The sequence below is a fragment of the Lampris incognitus genome, chromosome 2 (genome assembly GCF_029633865.1).
Source record: "Lampris incognitus isolate fLamInc1 chromosome 2, fLamInc1.hap2, whole genome shotgun sequence".
Classification (NCBI taxonomy): domain Eukaryota; kingdom Metazoa; phylum Chordata; class Actinopteri; order Lampriformes; family Lampridae; genus Lampris; species Lampris incognitus.
The window spans coordinates 71,931,676-71,959,263 of NC_079212.1; positions in this window are offsets into that span (position 1 = coordinate 71,931,676).

Genomic DNA, 27,588 nt, shown 5'->3' on the forward strand with positions numbered 1-27,588 from the left:
CCTTCACGTGACTTACATTTGACTTGTAATAACCATACTGTAAGATCAGGACATATAAACCTTCACGTGACTTACATTTGACTTGTAATAACCATACTGTCAGATCAGGACATATAAACCTTCACATGACTTACAATTCACTTGTAATAACCATACTGTCAGATCGGGACATATAAACCTTCACGTGACCTACACTTGACTTTTAATAACCATACTGTCAGATCAGGACATAGAAACCTTCCCATGATTTAGACTTGACTTGTAATAACCATACTGTCTGATCAGGACATATAAAGCTTCACACAACTTACACTTGACTTGTAAAAACCATACTGTCAGATCAGGAAATATAAACCTTCAATTGACTTACACTTGACTTGTAATAACCATATTGTCAGATCAGGACATATAGACCTTCACATGATTTACACTTGACTTGTAATAACCATACTGTCAGATCAGGAGATACAAACCTTCACATGATTTACACTTGACTTGTAATAACCATACTGTCAGATCAGGACATATAAACCCTCACATGACCTACACTTGACTTGTAATAACCATACTGTCAGATCAGGACATATAAACCTTCACACGACTTACACTTGACTTCTAATAACCATACTGTCATATCGGGGCATATAAACCTTCACGTGACTTACATTTGACTTGTAATAACCATACTGTAAGATCAGGACATATAAACCTTCACGTGACTTACATTTGACTTGTAATAACCGTACTGTCAGATCAGGACATATAAACCTTCACGGGCCCTACACTTGACTTGTAATAACCATACTGTCAGATCAGGACATATAAACCTTCACATGACCTACACTTGACTTGTAATAACCATATTGTCAGATCAGGAGATACAAACCTTCACATGACTTACACTTCACTTGTAATAACCATACTGCCAGATCAGGAGATATAAACCTTCACGTGACTTACATTTGAATTGTAATAACCATACTGTCAGATCAAGACATATAAACCTTCACATGACTTACATTTGACTTGTAATAACCATACTGTCAGATCAGGAGATACAAACCTTCACATGACTTACACCTGACTTGTAATAACCATACTGTCAGATCAGGACATATAAACCTTCACGTGACTTACACTTGACTTGTAATAACCATACTGTCAGATCAGGACATATAAACCTTCACGTGTCCTACACTTGACTTGTTATAACCATACTGTCAGATCAGGTCATATAAACTTTCACACGACTTACATTTGACTTGTAATAACCATACTGTCAGATCAGGACATATAAACCTTCACATGACTTACACTTGACTTGTTATAACCATACTGTAAGATCAGGACATATAAACCTTCACATGATTTAGACTTGACTTTTAATAACCATACTGTCAGATCAGGTCATATAAACCTTCACATGACTTACACTTGATTTGTAATAACCATACTGTCAGATCGGGACATATAAACCTTCTTGTGACTTACATTTGACTTGTAATAACCATACTGTCAGATCAGGACATACAAACCTTCACGTGACCTACACTTGACTTGTAATAACCATACTGTCAGATCAGGACATATAAACCTTCACGTGACCTACACTTGACTTGCAATTACCATACTGTCAGATCACGACATATAAGCCTTCACACGACTTACACTTGACTTGTAATAACCATACTGTCAGATCAGGACATATAAACCTTCACTTGACTTGTAATAACCAGATTGTCAGATCAGGACATATAAACCTTCACATGATTTACACTTGACTTGTAATAACCATACTGTCAGATCAGGACATATAAACCCTCACATGACCTGCACTTGACTTGTAATAACCATACTGTCAGATCAGGACATATAAACCTTCACACGACTTACACTTGACTTGTAATAACCATACTGTCATATCGGGGCACATAAACCTTCACGTGACTTACATTTGACTTGTAATAACTATACTGTAAGATCAGGACATATAAACATTCACGTGACTTACATTTGACTTGTAATAACCATACTGTCAGATCAGGACATATAAACCTTCACATGACTTACAATTCACTTGTAATAACCATACTGTCAGATCGGGACATATAAACCTTCACGTGACCTACACTTGACTTTTAATAACCATACTGTCAGATCAGGACATAGAAACCTTCCCATGATTTAGACTTGACTTGTAATAACCATACTGTCTGATCAGGACATATAAAGCTTCACACAACTTACACTTGACTTGTAATAACCATACTGTCAGATCAGGAAATATAAACCTTCAATTGACTTACACTTGACTTGTAATAACCATATTGTCAGATCAGGACATAAAGACCTTCACATGATTTACACTTGACTTTCAATAACCATACTGTCAGATCAGGACATATAAACCTTCATATGACCTACACTTGACTTGTAATAACCATACTGTCAGATCAGGAGATACAAACCTTCACATGACTTACACCTGACTTGTAATAACCATACTGTCAGATCAGGACATATAAACCTTCACGTGACTTACACTTGACTTGTAATAACCATACTGTCAGATCAGGACATATAAACCTTCACGTGACCTACACTTGACTTGTTATAACCATAATGTCAGATCAGGTCATATAAACTTTCACACGACTTACACTTGACTTGTAATAACCATACTGTCAGATCGGGACATATAAACCTTCACGTGACTTACATTTTACTTGTAATAACCATACTGTCAGATCAGGACATATAAACCTTCACACGACTTACACTTTACTTATAATAACCATACTGTCAGACTGGGACATATAAACCTTCAAATGACTTACATTTGACTTGTAATACCCATACTGTCAGATCAGGACATATAAACCTTCACGTGACCTACACTTGACTTGTTATAACCATACTGTCAGATCAGGACATATAAACCTTCACATGATTTAGACTTGACTTTTAGTAACCATACTGTCAGATCAGGTCATATAAACCTTCACATGACTTACACTTGACTTGTAATAACCATACTGTCAGATCGGGACATATAAACCTTCTTGTGACTTACATTTGACTTGTAATAACCATTCTGTCAGATCAGGACATATAAACCTTCACGTGACCTACACTTGACTTGTAATAACCATACTGTCAGATCAGGACATATAAACCTTCACGTGACCTACACTTGACTTGCAATTACCATACTGTCAGATCACGACATATAAGCCTTAGCACGACTTACACTTGACTAGTAATAACCATACTGTCAGATCAGGACATATAAACCCTCACAGGACCTGCACTTGACTTGTAATAACCATACTGTCAGATCAGGACATATAAACCTTCACACGACTTACACTTGACTTGTAATAACCATACTGTCATATCGGGGCATATAAACCTTCACGTGACTTACATTTGACTTGTAATAACCATACTGTAAGATCAGGACATATAAACCTTCATGTGACATACATTTGACTTGTAATAACCGTACTGTCATATCAGGACATATAAAACTTCAAGGGCCCTACACTTGACTTGTAATAACCATACTGTCAGATCAGGACATATAAACCTTCACGTGACCTACACTTGACTTGCAATTACCATACTGTCAGATCACGACATATAAGCCTTCACACGACTTACACTTGACTTGTAATAACCATAATGTCAGATCAGGACATATAAACCTTCACTTGACTTGTAATAACCATATTGTCAGATCAGGACATATAAACCTTCACATGATTTACACTTGACTTGTAATAACCATACTGTCAGATCAGGACATATAAACCCTCACATGACCTACACTTGACTTGTAATAACCATAGTGTCAGATCAGGACATATAAACCTTCACACGACTTACACTTGACTTCTAATAACCATACTGTCATATCGGGGCTTATAAACCTTCACGTGACTTACATTTGACTTGTAATAACCATACTGTCAGATCGGGACATATAAACCTTCACGTGACTTACATTTGACTTGTAATAACCATACTGTCAGATCAGGACATATAAACCTTCACGTGACCTACACTTGACTTGTAATAACCATACTGTCAGATCAGGACATATAAACCTTCACATGATTTAGACTTGATTTTTAATAACCATACTGTCAGATCAGGTCATATAAACCTTCACATGACTAACACTTGGCTTGTAATAACCATACTGTCAGATCGGGACATATAAACCTTCACGTGACTTACATTTGACTTGTAATAACCATACTGTCAGATCAGGACATATAAACCTTCATGTGACCTACACTTGACTTGCAATTACCATACTGTCAGATCATGACATATAAGCCTTCACACGACTTACATTTGACTTGTAATAACCATAATGTCAGATCAGGACATATAAACCTTCACTTGACTTGTAATAACCATATTGTCAGATCAGGACATATAAACCTTCACATGATTTACACTTGACTTGTAATAACCATACTGTCAGATCAGGACATATAAACCCTCACATGACCTACACATGACTTGTAATAACCATACTGTCAGATCAGGACATATAAACCTTCACACGACTTACACTTGACTTCTAATAACCATACTGTCATATCGGGGCATATAAACCTTCACGTGACTTACATTTGACTTGTAATAACCATACTGTAAGATCAGGACATATAAACCTTCACGTGACTTACATTTGACTTGTAATAACCGTACTGTCAGATCAGGACATATAAACCTTCACGGGCCCTACACTTGACTTGTAATAACCATACTGTCAGATCAGGACATATAAACCTTCACATGACCTACACTTGACTTGTAATAACCATATTGTCAGATCAGGAGATACAAACCTTCACATGACTTACACTTCACTTGTAATAACCATACTGCCAGATCAGGAGATATAAACCTTCACGTGACTTACATTTGAATTGTAATAACCATACTGTCAGATCAAGACATATAAACCTTCAATTGACTTACACTTGACTTGTAATAACCATATTGTCAGATCAGGATATATAAACATTCACATGACTTACACTTGACTTGTAATAACCATACTGTCGGATCGTGACATATAAACCTTCACATGACTTACACTCGACTTATAATAACCATTTTGTCAGATCAGGACATATAAACCCTCACATGACCTGCACTTGACTTGTAATAACCATACTGTCAGATCAGGACATATAAACCTTCACACGACTTACACTTGACTTGTAATAACCATACTGTCATATCGGGGCACATAAACCTTCACGTGACTTACATTTGACTTGTAATAACTATACTGTAAGATCAGGACATATAAACATTCACGTGACTTACATTTGACTTGTAATAACCATACTGTCAGATCAGGACATATAAACCTTCACATGACTTACAATTCACTTGTAATAACCATACTGTCAGATCGGGACATATAAACCTTCACGTGACCTACACTTGACTTTTAATAACCATACTGTCAGATCAGGACATAGAAACCTTCCCATGATTTAGACTTGACTTGTAATAACCATACTGTCTGATCAGGACATATAAAGCTTCACACAACTTACACTTGACTTGTAATAACCATACTGTCAGATCAGGAAATATAAACCTTCAATTGACTTACACTTGACTTGTAATAACCATATTGTCAGATCAGGACATAAAGACCTTCACATGATTTACACTTGACTTTCAATAACCATACTGTCAGATCAGGACATATAAACCTTCATATGACCTACACTTGACTTGTAATAACCATACTGTCAGATCAGGAGATACAAACCTTCACATGACTTACACCTGACTTGTAATAACCATACTGTCAGATCAGGACATATAAACCTTCACGTGACTTACACTTGACTTGTAATAACCATACTGTCAGATCAGGACATATAAACCTTCACGTGACCTACACTTGACTTGTTATAACCATAATGTCAGATCAGGTCATATAAACTTTCACACGACTTACACTTGACTTGTAATAACCATACTGTCAGATCGGGACATATAAACCTTCACGTGACTTACATTTTACTTGTAATAACCATACTGTCAGATCAGGACATATAAACCTTCACACGACTTACACTTTACTTATAATAACCATACTGTCAGACTGGGACATATAAACCTTCAAATGACTTACATTTGACTTGTAATACCCATACTGTCAGATCAGGACATATAAACCTTCACGTGACCTACACTTGACTTGTTATAACCATACTGTCAGATCAGGACATATAAACCTTCACATGATTTAGACTTGACTTTTAGTAACCATACTGTCAGATCAGGTCATATAAACCTTCACATGACTTACACTTGACTTGTAATAACCATACTGTCAGATCGGGACATATAAACCTTCTTGTGACTTACATTTGACTTGTAATAACCATTCTGTCAGATCAGGACATATAAACCTTCACGTGACCTACACTTGACTTGTAATAACCATACTGTCAGATCAGGACATATAAACCTTCACGTGACCTACACTTGACTTGCAATTACCATACTGTCAGATCACGACATATAAGCCTTAGCACGACTTACACTTGACTAGTAATAACCATACTGTCAGATCAGGACATATAAACCCTCACAGGACCTGCACTTGACTTGTAATAACCATACTGTCAGATCAGGACATATAAACCTTCACACGACTTACACTTGACTTGTAATAACCATACTGTCATATCGGGGCATATAAACCTTCACGTGACTTACATTTGACTTGTAATAACCATACTGTAAGATCAGGACATATAAACCTTCATGTGACATACATTTGACTTGTAATAACCGTACTGTCATATCAGGACATATAAAACTTCAAGGGCCCTACACTTGACTTGTAATAACCATACTGTCAGATCAGGACATATAAACCTTCACGTGACCTACACTTGACTTGCAATTACCATACTGTCAGATCACGACATATAAGCCTTCACACGACTTACACTTGACTTGTAATAACCATAATGTCAGATCAGGACATATAAACCTTCACTTGACTTGTAATAACCATATTGTCAGATCAGGACATATAAACCTTCACATGATTTACACTTGACTTGTAATAACCATACTGTCAGATCAGGACATATAAACCCTCACATGACCTACACTTGACTTGTAATAACCATAGTGTCAGATCAGGACATATAAACCTTCACACGACTTACACTTGACTTCTAATAACCATACTGTCATATCGGGGCTTATAAACCTTCACGTGACTTACATTTGACTTGTAATAACCATACTGTCAGATCGGGACATATAAACCTTCACGTGACTTACATTTGACTTGTAATAACCATACTGTCAGATCAGGACATATAAACCTTCACGTGACCTACACTCGACTTGTAATAACCATACTGTCAGATCAGGACATATAAACCTTCACATGATTTAGACTTGATTTTTAATAACCATACTGTCAGATCAGGTCATATAAACCTTCACATGACTAACACTTGGCTTGTAATAACCATACTGTCAGATCGGGACATATAAACCTTCACGTGACTTACATTTGACTTGTAATAACCATACTGTCAGATCAGGACATATAAACCTTCATGTGACCTACACTTGACTTGCAATTACCATACTGTCAGATCATGACATATAAGCCTTCACACGACTTACATTTGACTTGTAATAACCATAATGTCAGATCAGGACATATAAACCTTCACTTGACTTGTAATAACCATATTGTCAGATCAGGACATATAAACCTTCACATGATTTACACTTGACTTGTAATAACCATACTGTCAGATCAGGACATATAAACCCTCACATGACCTACACATGACTTGTAATAACCATACTGTCAGATCAGGACATATAAACCTTCACACGACTTACACTTGACTTCTAATAACCATACTGTCATATCGGGGCATATAAACCTTCACGTGACTTACATTTGACTTGTAATAACCATACTGTAAGATCAGGACATATAAACCTTCACGTGACTTACATTTGACTTGTAATAACCGTACTGTCAGATCAGGACATATAAACCTTCACGGGCCCTACACTTGACTTGTAATAACCATACTGTCAGATCAGGACATATAAACCTTCACATGACCTACACTTGACTTGTAATAACCATATTGTCAGATCAGGAGATACAAACCTTCACATGACTTACACTTCACTTGTAATAACCATACTGCCAGATCAGGAGATATAAACCTTCACGTGACTTACATTTGAATTGTAATAACCATACTGTCAGATCAAGACATATAAACCTTCAATTGACTTACACTTGACTTGTAATAACCATATTGTCAGATCAGGATATATAAACATTCACATGACTTACACTTGACTTGTAATAACCATACTGTCGGATCGTGACATATAAACCTTCACATGACTTACACTCGACTTATAATAACCATTTTGTCAGATCAGGACATATAAACCTTCACATGACTTACATTTGACTTGTAATAACCATACTGTCAGATCAGGAGATACAAACCTTCACATGACTTACACCTGACTTGTAATAACCATACTGTCAGATCAGGACATATAAACCTTCACGTGACTTACACTTGACTTGTAATAACCCTACTGTCAGATCAGGACATATAAACCTTCACGTGTCCTACACTTGACTTGTTATAACCATACTGTCAGATCAGGTCATATAAACTTTCACACGACTTACATTTGACTTGTAATAACCATATTGTCAGATCAGGACATATAAACCTTCACGTGACCTACACTTGACTTGTTATAACCATACTGTAAGATCAGGACATATAAACCTTCACATGATTTAGACTTGACTTTTAATAACCATACTGTCAGATCAGGTCATATAAACCTTCACATGACTTACACTTGACTTGTAATAACCATACTGTCAGATCGGGACATATAAACCTTCTTGTGACTTACATTTGACTTGTAATAACCATACTGTCAGATCAGGACATATAAACCTTCACGTGACCTACACTTGACTTGTAATAACCATACTGTCAGATCAGGACATATAAACCTTCACGTGACCTACACTTGACTTGCAATTACCATACTGTCAGATCACGACATATAAGCCTTCACACGACTTACACTTGACTTGTAATAACCATACTGTCAGATCAGGACATATAAACCTTCACTTGACTTGTAATAACCAGATTGTCAGATCAGGACATATAAACCTTCACATGATTTACACTTGACTTGTAATAACCATACTGTCAGATCAGGACATATAAACCCTCACATGACCTGCACTTGACTTGTAATAACCATACTGTCGGATCAGGACATATAAACCTTCACACGACTTACACTTGACTTGTAATAACCATACTGTCATATCGGGGCACATAAACCTTCACGTGACTTACATTTGACTTCTAATAACCATACTGTAAGATCAGGACATATAAACATTCACGTGACTTACATTTGACTTGTAATAACCATACTGTCAGATCAGGACATATAAACCTTCACATGACTTACAATTCACTTGTAATAACCATACTGTCAGATCGGGACATATAAACCTTCACGTGACCTACACTTGACTTTTAATAACCATACTGTCAGATCAGGACATAGAAACCTTCCCATGATTTAGACTTGACTTGTAATAACCATACTGTCTGATCAGGACATATAAAGCTTCACACAACTTACACTTGACTTGTAAAAACCATACTGTCAGATCAGGAAATATAAACCTTCAATTGACTTACACTTGACTTGTAATAACCATATTGTCAGATCAGGACATATAAACCTTCACGTGACTTACACTTGACTTGTAATAACCATACTGTCAGATCAGGACATATAAACCTTCACGTGTCCTACACTTGACTTGTTATAACCATACTGTCAGATCAGGTCATATAAACTTTCACACGACTTACATTTGACTTGTAATAACCATACTGTCAGATCAGGACATATAAACCTTCACGTGACCTACACTTGACTTGTTATAACCATACTGTAAGATCAGGACATATAAACCTTCACATGATTTAGACTTGACTTTTAATAACCATACTGTCAGATCAGGTCATATAAACCTTCACATGACTTACACTTGACTTGTAATAACCATACTGTCAGATCGGGACATATAAACCTTCTTGTGACTTACATTTGACTTGTAATAACCATACTGTCAGATCAGGACATATAAACCTTCACGTGACCTACACTTGACTTGTAATAACCATACTGTCAGATCAGGACATATAAACCTTCACGTGACCTACACTTGACTTGCAATTACCATACTGTCAGATCACGACATATAAGCCTTCACACGACTTACACTTGACTTGTAATAACCATACTGTCAGATCAGGTCATATAAACCTTCACTTGACTTGTAATAACCAGATTGTCAGATCAGGACATATAAACCTTCACATGATTTACACTTGACTTGTAATAACCATACTGTCAGATCAGGACATATAAACCCTCACATGACCTGCACTTGACTTGTAATAACCATACTGTCGGATCAGGACATATAAACCTTCACACGACTTACACTTGACTTGTAATAACCATACTGTCATATCGGGGCACATAAACCTTCACGTGACTTACATTTGACTTGTAATAACCATACTGTAAGATCAGGACATATAAACCTTCACGTGACTTACATTTGACTTGTAATAACCATACTGTCAGATCAGGACATATAAACCTTCACATGACTTACAATTCACTTGTAATAACCATACTGTCAGATCGGGACATATAAACCTTCACGTGACCTACACTTGACTTTTAATAACCATACTGTCAGATCAGGACATAGAAACCTTCCCATGATTTAGACTTGACTTGTAATAACCATACTGTCTGATCAGGACATATAAAGCTTCACACAACTTACTATTGACTTGTAAAAACCATACTGTCAGATCAGGAAATATAAACCTTCAATTGACTTACACTTGACTTGTAATAACCATATTGTCAGATCAGGACATATAGACCTTCACATGATTTACACTTGACTTTCAATAACCATACTGTCAGATCAGGACATATAAACCTTCACATGACCTACACTTGACTTGTAATAACCATACTGTCAGATCAGGAGATACAAACCTTCACATGACTTACACTTCACTTGTAATAACCATACTGCCAGATCAGGAGATATCAACCTTTCACGTGACTTACATTTGAATTGTAATAACCATACTGTCAGATCGGGACATATAAACCTTCACATGACTTACACTCGACTTATAATAACCATATTGTCAGATCAGGACATATAAACCTTCACATGACTTACATTTGACTTGTAATAACCATACTGTCAGATCAGGAGATAAAAATCTTCACATGACTTACACCTGACTTGTAATAACCATACTGTCAGATCAGGACATATAAACCCTCACATGACCTGCACTTGACTTGTAATAACCATACTGTCGGATCAGGACATATAAACCTTCACACGACTTACACTTGACTTGTAATAACCATACTGTCATATCGGGGCACATAAACCTTCACGTGACTTACATTTGACTTGTAATAACCATACTGTAAGATCAGGACATATAAACCTTCACGTGACTTACATTTGACTTGTAATAACCATACTGTCAGATCAGGACATATAAACCTTCACATGACTTACAATTCACTTGTAATAACCATACTGTCAGATCGGGACATATAAACCCTCACATGACCTACACTTGACTTTTAATAACCATACTGTCAGATCAGGGCATAGAAACCTTCCCATGATTTAGACTTGACTTGTAATAACCATACTGTCTGATCAGGACATATAAAGCTTCACACAACTTACACTTGACTTGTAAAAACCATACTGTCAGATCAGGAAATATAAACCTTCAATTGACTTACACTTGACTTGTAATAACCATATTGTCAGATCAGGACATATAGACCTTCACATGATTTACACTTGACTTTCAATAACCATACTGTCAGATCAGGACATATAAACCTTCACATGACCTACACTTGACTTGTAATAACCATACTGTCAGATCAGGAGATACAAACCTTCACATGACTTACACTTCACTTGTAATAACCATACTGCCAGATCAGGAGATATCAACCTTCACGTGACTTACATTTGAATTGTAATAACCATACTGTCAGATCGGGACATATAAACCTTCACATGACTTACACTCGACTTATAATAACCATATTGTCAGATCAGGACATATAAACCTTCACATGACTTACATTTGACTTGTAATAACCATACTGTCAGATCAGGAGATACAAATCTTCACATGACTTACACCTGACTTGTAATAACCATACTGTCAGATCAGGACATATAAACATTCACATGACTTACACTTCACTTGTAATAACCATACTGTCAGATCAGGACATATAAACCTTCACGTGACTTACACTTGACTTGTAATAACCATACTGTCAGATCAGGACATATAAACCTTCACGTGACCTACACTTGACTTGTTATAACCATACTGTCAGATCAGGTCATATAAACCTTCACACGACTTACACTTGACTTGTAATAACCATACTGTCAGATCAGGACATATAAACCTTCACACGACTTACACTTTACTTATAATAACCATACTGTCAGACTGGGACATATAAACCTTCAAATGACTTACATTTGACTTGTAATAACCATACTGTCAGATCAGGACATATAAACCGTCACGTGACCTACACTTGACTTGTAATAACCATACTGTCAGATCAGGACATATAAACCTTCACATGATTTGGACTTGACTTTTAATAACCATACTGTCAGATCAGGTCATATAAACCTTCACATGAGTTACACTTGACTTGTAATAACCATACTGTCAGATCGGGACATATAAACCTTCACTTGACTTACATTTGACTTGTGATAACCATACTGTCAGATCAGGACATATAAACCTTCACGTGACCTACACTTGACTTGTAATAACCATACTGTCAGATCAGGACATATAAACCTTCACGTGACCTACACTTGACTTGCAATTACCATACTGTCAGATCACGACATATAAGCCTTCACACGACTTACACTTGACTTGTAATAACCATACTGTCAGATCAGGACATATAAACCTTCACTTGACTTGTAATAACCAGATTGTCAGATCAGGACATATAAACCTTCACATGATTTAGACTTGACTTTTAATAACCATACTGTCAGATCAGGTCATATAAACCTTCACATGACTTACACTTGACTTGTCATAACCATACTGTCAGATCGGGACATATAAACCTTCTTGTGACTTACATTTGACTTGTAATAACCATACTGTCAGATCAGGTCATATAAACCTTCACATGACTAACACTTGGCTTGTAATAACCATACTGTCAGATCAGGACATATAAACCTTCACATGATTTAGACTTGATTTTTAATAACCATACTGTCAGATCAGGTCATATAAACCTTCACATGACTAACACTTGGCTTGTAATAACCATACTGTCAGATCGGGACATATAAACCTTCACGTGACTTACATTTGACTTGTAATAACCATACTGTCAGATCAGGACATATAAACCTTCATGTGACCTACACTTGACTTGCAATTACCATACTGTCAGATCATGACATATAAGCCTTCACACGACTTACATTTGACTTGTAATAACCATAATGTCAGATCAGGACATATAAACCTTCACTTGACTTGTAATAACCATATTGTCAGATCAGGACATATAAACCTTCACATGATTTACACTTGACTTGTAATAACCATACTGTCAGATCAGGACATATAAACCCTCACATGACCTACACATGACTTGTAATAACCATACTGTCAGATCAGGACATATAAACCTTCACACGACTTACACTTGACTTCTAATAACCATACTGTCATATCGGGGCATATAAACCTTCACGTGACTTACATTTGACTTGTAATAACCATACTGTAAGATCAGGACATATAAACCTTCACGTGACTTACATTTGACTTGTAATAACCGTACTGTCAGATCAGGACATATAAACCTTCACGGGCCCTACACTTGACTTGTAATAACCATACTGTCAGATCAGGACATATAAACCTTCACATGACCTACACTTGACTTGTAATAACCATATTGTCAGATCAGGAGATACAAACCTTCACATGACTTACACTTCACTTGTAATAACCATACTGCCAGATCAGGAGATATAAACCTTCACGTGACTTACATTTGAATTGTAATAACCATACTGTCAGATCAAGACATATAAACCTTCAATTGACTTACACTTGACTTGTAATAACCATATTGTCAGATCAGGATATATAAACATTCACATGACTTACACTTGACTTGTAATAACCATACTGTCGGATCGTGACATATAAACCTTCACATGACTTACACTCGACTTATAATAACCATTTTGTCAGATCAGGACATATAAACCTTCACATGACTTACATTTGACTTGTAATAACCATACTGTCAGATCAGGAGATACAAACCTTCACATGACTTACACCTGACTTGTAATAACCATACTGTCAGATCAGGACATATAAACCTTCACGTGACTTACACTTGACTTGTAATAACCCTACTGTCAGATCAGGACATATAAACCTTCACGTGTCCTACACTTGACTTGTTATAACCATACTGTCAGATCAGGTCATATAAACTTTCACACGACTTACATTTGACTTGTAATAACCATATTGTCAGATCAGGACATATAAACCTTCACGTGACCTACACTTGACTTGTTATAACCATACTGTAAGATCAGGACATATAAACCTTCACATGATTTAGACTTGACTTTTAATAACCATACTGTCAGATCAGGTCATATAAACCTTCACATGACTTACACTTGACTTGTAATAACCATACTGTCAGATCGGGACATATAAACCTTCTTGTGACTTACATTTGACTTGTAATAACCATACTGTCAGATCAGGACATATAAACCTTCACGTGACCTACACTTGACTTGTAATAACCATACTGTCAGATCAGGACATATAAACCTTCACGTGACCTACACTTGACTTGCAATTACCATACTGTCAGATCACGACATATAAGCCTTCACACGACTTACACTTGACTTGTAATAACCATACTGTCAGATCAGGACATATAAACCTTCACTTGACTTGTAATAACCAGATTGTCAGATCAGGACATATAAACCTTCACATGATTTACACTTGACTTGTAATAACCATACTGTCAGATCAGGACATATAAACCCTCACATGACCTGCACTTGACTTGTAATAACCATACTGTCGGATCAGGACATATAAACCTTCACACGACTTACACTTGACTTGTAATAACCATACTGTCATATCGGGGCACATAAACCTTCACGTGACTTACATTTGACTTCTAATAACCATACTGTAAGATCAGGACATATAAACATTCACGTGACTTACATTTGACTTGTAATAACCATACTGTCAGATCAGGACATATAAACCTTCACATGACTTACAATTCACTTGTAATAACCATACTGTCAGATCGGGACATATAAACCTTCACGTGACCTACACTTGACTTTTAATAACCATACTGTCAGATCAGGACATAGAAACCTTCCCATGATTTAGACTTGACTTGTAATAACCATACTGTCTGATCAGGACATATAAAGCTTCACACAACTTACACTTGACTTGTAAAAACCATACTGTCAGATCAGGAAATATAAACCTTCAATTGACTTACACTTGACTTGTAATAACCATATTGTCAGATCAGGACATATAAACCTTCACGTGACTTACACTTGACTTGTAATAACCATACTGTCAGATCAGGACATATAAACCTTCACGTGTCCTACACTTGACTTGTTATAACCATACTGTCAGATCAGGTCATATAAACTTTCACACGACTTACATTTGACTTGTAATAACCATACTGTCAGATCAGGACATATAAACCTTCACGTGACCTACACTTGACTTGTTATAACCATACTGTAAGATCAGGACATATAAACCTTCACATGATTTAGACTTGACTTTTAATAACCATACTGTCAGATCAGGTCATATAAACCTTCACATGACTTACACTTGACTTGTAATAACCATACTGTCAGATCGGGACATATAAACCTTCTTGTGACTTACATTTGACTTGTAATAACCATACTGTCAGATCAGGACATATAAACCTTCACGTGACCTACACTTGACTTGTAATAACCATACTGTCAGATCAGGACATATAAACCTTCACGTGACCTACACTTGACTTGCAATTACCATACTGTCAGATCACGACATATAAGCCTTCACACGACTTACACTTGACTTGTAATAACCATACTGTCAGATCAGGTCATATAAACCTTCACTTGACTTGTAATAACCAGATTGTCAGATCAGGACATATAAACCTTCACATGATTTACACTTGACTTGTAATAACCATACTGTCAGATCAGGACATATAAACCCTCACATGACCTGCACTTGACTTGTAATAACCATACTGTCGGATCAGGACATATAAACCTTCACACGACTTACACTTGACTTGTAATAACCATACTGTCATATCGGGGCACATAAACCTTCACGTGACTTACATTTGACTTGTAATAACCATACTGTAAGATCAGGACATATAAACCTTCACGTGACTTACATTTGACTTGTAATAACCATACTGTCAGATCAGGACATATAAACCTTCACATGACTTACAATTCACTTGTAATAACCATACTGTCAGATCGGGACATATAAACCTTCACGTGACCTACACTTGACTTTTAATAACCATACTGTCAGATCAGGACATAGAAACCTTCCCATGATTTAGACTTGACTTGTAATAACCATACTGTCTGATCAGGACATATAAAGCTTCACACAACTTACTATTGACTTGTAAAAACCATACTGTCAGATCAGGAAATATAAACCTTCAATTGACTTACACTTGACTTGTAATAACCATATTGTCAGATCAGGACATATAGACCTTCACATGATTTACACTTGACTTTCAATAACCATACTGTCAGATCAGGACATATAAACCTTCACATGACCTACACTTGACTTGTAATAACCATACTGTCAGATCAGGAGATACAAACCTTCACATGACTTACACTTCACTTGTAATAACCATACTGCCAGATCAGGAGATATCAACCTTTCACGTGACTTACATTTGAATTGTAATAACCATACTGTCAGATCGGGACATATAAACCTTCACATGACTTACACTCGACTTATAATAACCATATTGTCAGATCAGGACATATAAACCTTCACATGACTTACATTTGACTTGTAATAACCATACTGTCAGATCAGGAGATAAAAATCTTCACATGACTTACACCTGACTTGTAATAACCATACTGTCAGATCAGGACATATAAACCCTCACATGACCTGCACTTGACTTGTAATAACCATACTGTCGGATCAGGACATATAAACCTTCACACGACTTACACTTGACTTGTAATAACCATACTGTCATATCGGGGCACATAAACCTTCACGTGACTTACATTTGACTTGTAATAACCATACTGTAAGATCAGGACATATAAACCTTCACGTGACTTACATTTGACTTGTAATAACCATACTGTCAGATCAGGACATATAAACCTTCACATGACTTACAATTCACTTGTAATAACCATACTGTCAGATCGGGACATATAAACCCTCACATGACCTACACTTGACTTTTAATAACCATACTGTCAGATCAGGGCATAGAAACCTTCCCATGATTTAGACTTGACTTGTAATAACCATACTGTCTGATCAGGACATATAAAGCTTCACACAACTTACACTTGACTTGTAAAAACCATACTGTCAGATCAGGAAATATAAACCTTCAATTGACTTACACTTGACTTGTAATAACCATATTGTCAGATCAGGACATATAGACCTTCACATGATTTACACTTGACTTTCAATAACCATACTGTCAGATCAGGACATATAAACCTTCACATGACCTACACTTGACTTGTAATAACCATACTGTCAGATCAGGAGATACAAACCTTCACATGACTTACACTTCACTTGTAATAACCATACTGCCAGATCAGGAGATATCAACCTTCACGTGACTTACATTTGAATTGTAATAACCATACTGTCAGATCGGGACATATAAACCTTCACATGACTTACACTCGACTTATAATAACCATATTGTCAGATCAGGACATATAAACCTTCACATGACTTACATTTGACTTGTAATAACCATACTGTCAGATCAGGAGATACAAATCTTCACATGACTTACACCTGACTTGTAATAACCATACTGTCAGATCAGGACATATAAACATTCACATGACTTACACTTCACTTGTAATAACCATACTGTCAGATCAGGACATATAAACCTTCACGTGACTTACACTTGACTTGTAATAACCATACTGTCAGATCAGGACATATAAACCTTCACGTGACCTACACTTGACTTGTTATAACCATACTGTCAGATCAGGTCATATAAACCTTCACACGACTTACACTTGACTTGTAATAACCATACTGTCAGATCAGGACATATAAACCTTCACACGACTTACACTTTACTTATAATAACCATACTGTCAGACTGGGACATATAAACCTTCAAATGACTTACATTTGACTTGTAATAACCATACTGTCAGATCAGGACATATAAACCGTCACGTGACCTACACTTGACTTGTAATAACCATACTGTCAGATCAGGACATATAAACCTTCACATGATTTGGACTTGACTTTTAATAACCATACTGTCAGATCAGGTCATATAAACCTTCACATGAGTTACACTTGACTTGTAATAACCATACTGTCAGATCGGGACATATAAACCTTCACTTGACTTACATTTGACTTGTGATAACCATACTGTCAGATCAGGACATATAAACCTTCACGTGACCTACACTTGACTTGTAATAACCATACTGTCAGATCAGGACATATAAACCTTCACGTGACCTACACTTGACTTGCAATTACCATACTGTCAGATCACGACATATAAGCCTTCACACGACTTACACTTGACTTGTAATAACCATACTGTCAGATCAGGACATATAAACCTTCACTTGACTTGTAATAACCAGATTGTCAGATCAGGACATATAAACCTTCACATGATTTAGACTTGACTTTTAATAACCATACTGTCAGATCAGGTCATATAAACCTTCACATGACTTACACTTGACTTGTCATAACCATACTGTCAGATCGGGACATATAAACCTTCTTGTGACTTACATTTGACTTGTAATAACCATACTGTCAGATCAGGACATATAAACCTTCACGTGACCTACACTTGACTTGTAATAACCATACTGTCAGATCAGGACATATAAACCTTCACGTGACCTACACTTGACTTGCAATTACCATACTGTCAGATCACGACATATAAGCCTTCACACGACTTACACTTGACTTGTAATAACCATACTGTCAGATCAGGACATATAAACCTTCACTTGACTTGTAATAACCAGATTGTCAGATCAGGACATATAAACCTTCACATGATTTACACTTGACTTGTAATAACCATACTGTCAGATCAGGACATATAAACCCTCACATGACCTGCACTTGACTTGTAATAACCATACTGTCAGATCAGGACATATAAACCTTCACACGACTTACACTTGACTTGTAATAACCATACTGTCATATCGGGGCACATAAACCTTCACGTGACTTACATTTGACTTGTAATAACCATACTGTAAGATCAGGACATATAAACCTTCACGTGACTTACATTTGACTTGTAATAACCATACTGTCAGATCAGGACATATAAACCTTCACATGACTTACAATTCACTTGTAATAACCATACTGTCAGATCGGGACATATAAACCTTCACGTGACCTACACTTGACTTTTAATAACCATACTGTCAGATCAGGACATAGAAACCTTCCCATGATTTAGACTTGACTTGTAATAACCATACTGTCTGATCAGGACATATAAAGCTTCACACAACTTACACTTGACTTGTAATAACCATACTGTCAGATCAGGAAATATAAACCTTCAATTGACTTACACTTGACTTGTAATAACCATATTGTCAGATCAGGACATATAGACCTTCACATGATTTATACTTGACTTTCAATAACCATACTGTCAGATCAGGACATATAAACCTTCACATTACCTACACTTGACTTGTAATAACCATACTGTCAGATCAGGAGATACAAACCTTCACATGACTTACACCTGACTTGTAATAACCATACTGTCAGATCAGGACATATAAACCTTCACGTGACTTACACTTGACTTGTAATAACCATACTGTCAGATCAGGACATATAAACCTTCACGTGACCTACACTTGACTTGTTATAACCATAATGTCAGATCAGGTCATATAAACTTTCACACGACTTACACTTGACTTGTAATAACCATACTGTCAGATCGGGACATATAAACCTTCACGTGACTTACATTTTACTTGTAATAACCATACTGTCAGATTAGGACATATAAACCTTCACACGACTTACACTTTACTTATAATAACCATACTGTCAGACTGGGACATATAAACCCTCAAATGACTTACATTTGACTTGTAATACCCATACTGTCAGATCAGGACATATAAACCTTCACGTGACCTACACTTGACTTGTTATAACCATACTGTCAGATCAGGACATATAAACCTTCACATGATTTAGACTTGACTTTTAGTAACCATACTGTCAGATCAGGTCATATAAACCTTCACATGACTTACACTTGACTTGTAATAACCATACTGTCAGATCGGGACATATAAACCTTCTTGTGACTTACATTTGACTTGTAATAACCATTCTGTCAGATCAGGACATATAAACCTTAACGTGACCTACACTTGACTTGTAATAACCATACTGTCAGATCAGGACATATAAACCTTCACGTGACCTACACTTGACTTGCAATTACCATACTGTCAGATCACGACATATAAGCCTTCACACGACTTACACTTGACTTGTAATAACCATACTGTCAGATCAGGACATATAAACCCTCACAGGACCTGCACTTGACTTGTAATAACCATACTGTCAGATCAGGACATATAAACCTTCACACGACTTACACTTGACTTGTAATAACCATACTGTCATATCGGGGCATATAAACCTTCACGTGACTTACATTTGACTTGTAATAACCATACTGTAAGATCAGGACATATAAACCTTCACGTGACATACATTTGACTTGTAATAACCGTACTGTCATATCAGGACATATAAAACTTCAAGGGCCCTACACTTGACTTGTAATAACCATACTGTCAGATCAGGACATATAAACCTTCACGTGACCTACACTTGACTTGCAATTACCATACTGTCAGATCACGACATATAAGCCTTCACACGACTTACACTTGACTTGTAATAACCATAATGTCAGATCAGGACATATAAACCTTCACTTGACTTGTAATAACCATATTGTCAGATCAGGACATATAAACCTTCACATGATTTACACTTGACTTGTAATAACCATACTGTCAGATCAGGACATATAAACCCTCACATGACCTACACTTGACTTGTAATAACCATAGTGTCAGATCAGGACATATAAACCTTCACACGACTTACACTTGACTTCTAATAACCATACTGTCATATCGGGGCTTATAAACCTTCACGTGACTTACATTTGACTTGTAATAACCATACTGTCAGATCGGGACATATAAACCTTCACGTGACTTACATTTGACTTGTAATAACCATACTGTCAGATCAGGACATATAAACCTTCACGTGACCTACACTTGACTTGTAATAACCATACTGTCAGATCAGGACATATAAACCTTCACATGATTTAGACTTGATTTTTAATAACCATACTGTCAGATCAGGTCATATAAACCTTCACATGACTAACACTTGGCTTGTAATAACCATACTGTCAGATCGGGACATATAAACCTTCACGTGACTTACATTTGACTTGTAATAACCATACTGTCAGATCAGGACATATAAACCTTCATGTGACCTAAACTTGACTTGCAATTACCATACTGTCAGATCATGACATATAAGCCTTCACACGACTTACACTTGACTTGTAATAACCATAATGTCAGATCAGGACATATAAACCTTCACTTGACTTGTAATAACCATATTGTCAGATCAGGACATATAAACCTTCACATGATTTACACTTGACTTGTAATAACCATACTGTCAGATCAGGACATATAAACCCTCACATGACCTACACTTGACTTGTAATAACCATACTGTCAGATCAGGACATATAAACCTTCACACGACTTACACTTGACTTCTAATAACCATACTGTCATATCGGGGCATATAAACCTTCACGTGACTTACATTTGACTTGTAATAACCATACTGTAAGATCAGGACATATAAACCTTCACGTGACTTACATTTGACTTGTAATAACCGTACTGTCAGATCAGGACATATAAACCTTCACGGGCCCTACACTTGACTTGTAATAACCATACTGTCAGATCAGGACATATAAACCTTCACATGACCTACACTTGACTTGTAATAACCATATTGTCAGATCAGGAGATACAAACCTTCACATGACTTACACTTCACTTGTAATAACCATACTGCCAGATCAGGAGATATAAACCTTCACGTGACTTACATTTGAATTGTAATAACCATACTGTCAGATCAAGACATATAAACCTTCAATTGACTTACACTTGACTTGTAATAACCATATTGTCAGATCAGGACATATAAACATTCACATGACTTACACTTGACTTGTAATAACCATACTGTCGGATCGTGACATATAAACCTTCACATGACTTACACTCGACTTATAATAACCATGTTGTCAGATCAGGACATATAAACCTTCACATGACTTACATTTGACTTGTAATAACCATACTGTCAGATCAGGAGATACAAACCTTCACATGACTTACACCTGACTTGTAATAACCATACTGTCAGATCAGGACATATAAACCTTCACGTGACTTACACTTGACTTGTAATAACCATACTGTCAGATCAGAACATATAAACCTTCACGTGTCCTACACTTGACTTGTTATAACCATACTGTCAGATCAGGTCATATAAACTTTCACACGACTTACATTTGACTTGTAATAACCATACTGTCAGATCAGGACATATAAACCTTCACGTGACCTACACTTGACTTGTTATAACCATACTGTAAGATCAGGACATATAAACCTTCACATGATTTAGACTTGACTTTTAATAACCATACTGTCAGATCAGGTCATATAAACCTTCACATGACTTACACTTGACTTGTAATAACCATACTGTCAGATCGGGACATATAAACCTTCTTGTGACTTACATTTGACTTGTAATAACCATACTGTCAGATCAGGACATATAAACCTTCACGTGACCTACACTTGACTTGTAATAACCATACTGTCAGATCAGGACATATAAACCTTCACGTGACCTACACTTGACTTGCAATTACCATACTGTCAGATCACGACATATAAGCCTTCACACGACTTACACTTGACTTGTAATAACCATACTGTCAGATCAGGACATATAAACCTTCACTTGACTTGTAATAACCAGATTATCAGATCAGGACATATAAACCTTCACATGATTTACACTTGACTTGTAATAACCATACTGTCAGATCAGGACATATAAACCCTCACATGACCTGCACTTGACTTGTAATAACCATACTGTCAGATAAGGACATATAAACCTTCATACGACTTACACTTGACTTGTAATAACCATACTGTCATATCGGGGCACATAAACCTTCACGTGACTTACATTTGACTTGTAATAACCATACTGTAAGATCAGGACATATAAACCTTCACTTGACTTACATTTGACTTGTAATAACCATACTGTCAGATCAGGACATATAAACCTTCACATGACTTACAATTCACTTGTAATAACCATACTGTCAGATCGGGACATATAAACCTTCACGTGACCTACACTTGACTTTTAATAACCATACTGTCAGATCAGGACATAGAAACCTTCCCATGATTTAGACTTGACTTGTAATAACCATACTGTCTGATCAGGACATATAAAGCTTCACACAACTTACACTTGACTTGTAATAACCATACTGTCAGATCAGGAAATATAAACCTTCAATTGACTTACACTTGACTTGTAATAACCATATTGTCAGATCAGGACATATAGACCTTCACATGATTTACACTTGACTTTCAATAACCATACTGTCAGATCAGGACATATAAACCTTCACATGACCTACACTTGACTTGTAATAACCATACTGTCAGATCAGGAGATACAAACCTTCACATGACTTACACTTCACTTGTAATAACCATACTGCCAGATCAGGAGATATCAACCTTCACGTGACTTACATTTGAATTGTAATTACCATACTGTCAGATCACGACATATAAGCCTTCACACGACTTACACTTGACTTGTAATAACCATACTGTCAGATCAGGACATATAAACCTTCACTTGACTTGTAATAACCAGATTGTCAGATCAGGACATATAAACCTTCACATGATTTACACTTGACTTGTAATAACCATACTGTCAGATCAGGACATATAAAACCTCACATGACCTGCACTTGACTTGTAATAACCATACTGTCAGATCAGGACATATAAGCCTTCACACGACTTACACTTGACTTGTAATAACCATACTGTCATATCGGGGCATATAAACCTTCACGTGACTTACATTTGACTTGTAATAACCATACTGTCAGATCGGGACATATAAACCTTCACGTGACTTACATTTGACTTGTAATAACCATACTGTCATATCAGGACATATAAAACTTCAAGGGCCCTACACCTGACTTGTAATAACCATATTGTCATATCAGGACATATAAACCTTCACATGACTTACATTTGACTTGTAATAACCATACTGTCAGATCAGGAGATACAAATCTTCACATGACTTGCACCTGACTTGTAATAACCATACTGTCAGATCAGGACATATAAACATTCACATGACTTACACCTGACTTGTAATAACCATACTGTCAGATCAGGACATATAAACCTTCACGTGACTTACACTTGACTTGTAATAACCATACTGTCAGATCAGGACATATAAACCTTCACGTGACCTACACTTGACTTGTTATAACCATACTGTCAGATCAGGTCATATAAACCTTCACACGACTTACACTTGACTTGTAATAACCATACTGTCAGATCAGGACATATAAACCTTCACACGACTTACACTTTACTTATAATAACCATACTGTCAGACTGGGACATATAAACCTTCAAATGACTTACATTTGACTTGTAATAACCATACTGTCAGATCAGGACATATAAACCGTCACGTGACCTACACTTGACTTGTAATAACCATACTGTCAGATCAGGACATATAAACCTTCACATGATTTGGACTTGACTTTTAATAACCATACTGTCAGATCAGGTCATATAAACCTTCACATGAGTTACACTTGACTTGTAATAACCATACTGTCAGATCGGGACATATAAACCTTCACTTGACTTACATTTGACTTGTGATAACCATACTGTCAGATCAGGACATATAAACCTTCACGTGACCTACACTTGACTTGTAATAACCATACTGTCAGATCAGGACATATAAACCTTCACGTGACCTACACTTGACTTGCAATTACCATACTGTCAGATCACGACATATAAGCCTTCACACGACTTACACTTGACTTGTAATAACCATACTGTCAGATCAGGACATACAAACCTTCACTTTACTTGTAATAACCAGATTGTCAGATCAGGACATATAAACCTTCACATGATTTACACTTGACTTGTAATAACCATACTGTCAGATCAAGACATATAAACCCTCACATGACCTGCACTTGACTTGTCATAACCATACTGTCAGATCAGGACATATAAGCCTTCACACGACTTACACTTGACTTGTAATAACCATACTGTCATATCGGGGCATATAAACCTTCACGTGACTTACATTTGACTTGTAATAACCATACTGTCAGATCGGGACATATAAACCTTCACGTGACTTACACCTGACTTGTAATAACCATACTGTCAGATCAGGACATATAAACCTTCACATGACTTACACTTCACTTGTAATAACCATACTGTCAGATCGGGACATATAAACCTTCACGTGACCTACAATTGACTTGTAATAACCATACTGTCAGATCAGGACATAGAAACCTTCACATGATTTAGACTTGACTTGTAATAACCATACTGTCTGATCAGGACATATAAAGCTTCACACGACTTACACTTGACTTGTAATAACCATACTGTCAGATCAGGAAATATAAACCTTCACGTGACCTACACTTGACTTGTAATAACCATATTGTCAGATCAGGTCATATAGACCTTCACATGATTTACACTTGACTTTCAATAACCATACTGTCAGATCAGGACATATAAACCTTCACATGACCTACACTTGACTTGTAATACCCATACTGTCAGATCAGGAGATACAAACCTTCACATGACTTACACTTCACTTGTAATAACCATACTGCCAGATCAGGAGATATAAACCTTCACGTGACTTACATTTGAATTGTAATAACCATACTGTCAGATCAAGACATATAAACATTCACATGACTTACACTTGACTTGTAATAACCATACTGTCAGATCGGGACATATAAACCTTCACATGACTTACACTCGACTTATAATAACCATATTGTCAGATCAGGACATATAAACCTTCACATGACTTACATTTGACTTGTAATAACCATACTGTCAGATCAGGACATATAAACCTTCACTTGACTTGTAATAACCAGATTGTCAGATCAGGACATATAAACCTTCACATGATTTACACTTGACTTGTAATAACCATACTGTCAGATCAGGACATATAAACCCTCACATGACCTGCACTTGACTTGTAATAACCATACTGTCAGATCAGGACATATAAACCTTCACACGACTTACACTTGACTTGTAATAACCATACTGTCATATCGGGGCACATAAACCTTCACGTGACTTACATTTGACTTGTAATAACCATACTGTAAGATCAGGACATATAAACCTTCACGTGACTTACATTTGACTTGTAATAACCATACTGTCAGATCAGGACATATAAACCTTCACATGACTTACACTTCACTTGTAATAACCATACTGCCAGATCAGGAGATATCAACCTTCACGTGACTTACATTTGAATTGTAATAACCATACTGTCAGATCGGGACATATAAACCTTCACATGACTTACACTCGACTTATAATAACCATATTGTCAGATCAGGACATATAAACCTTCA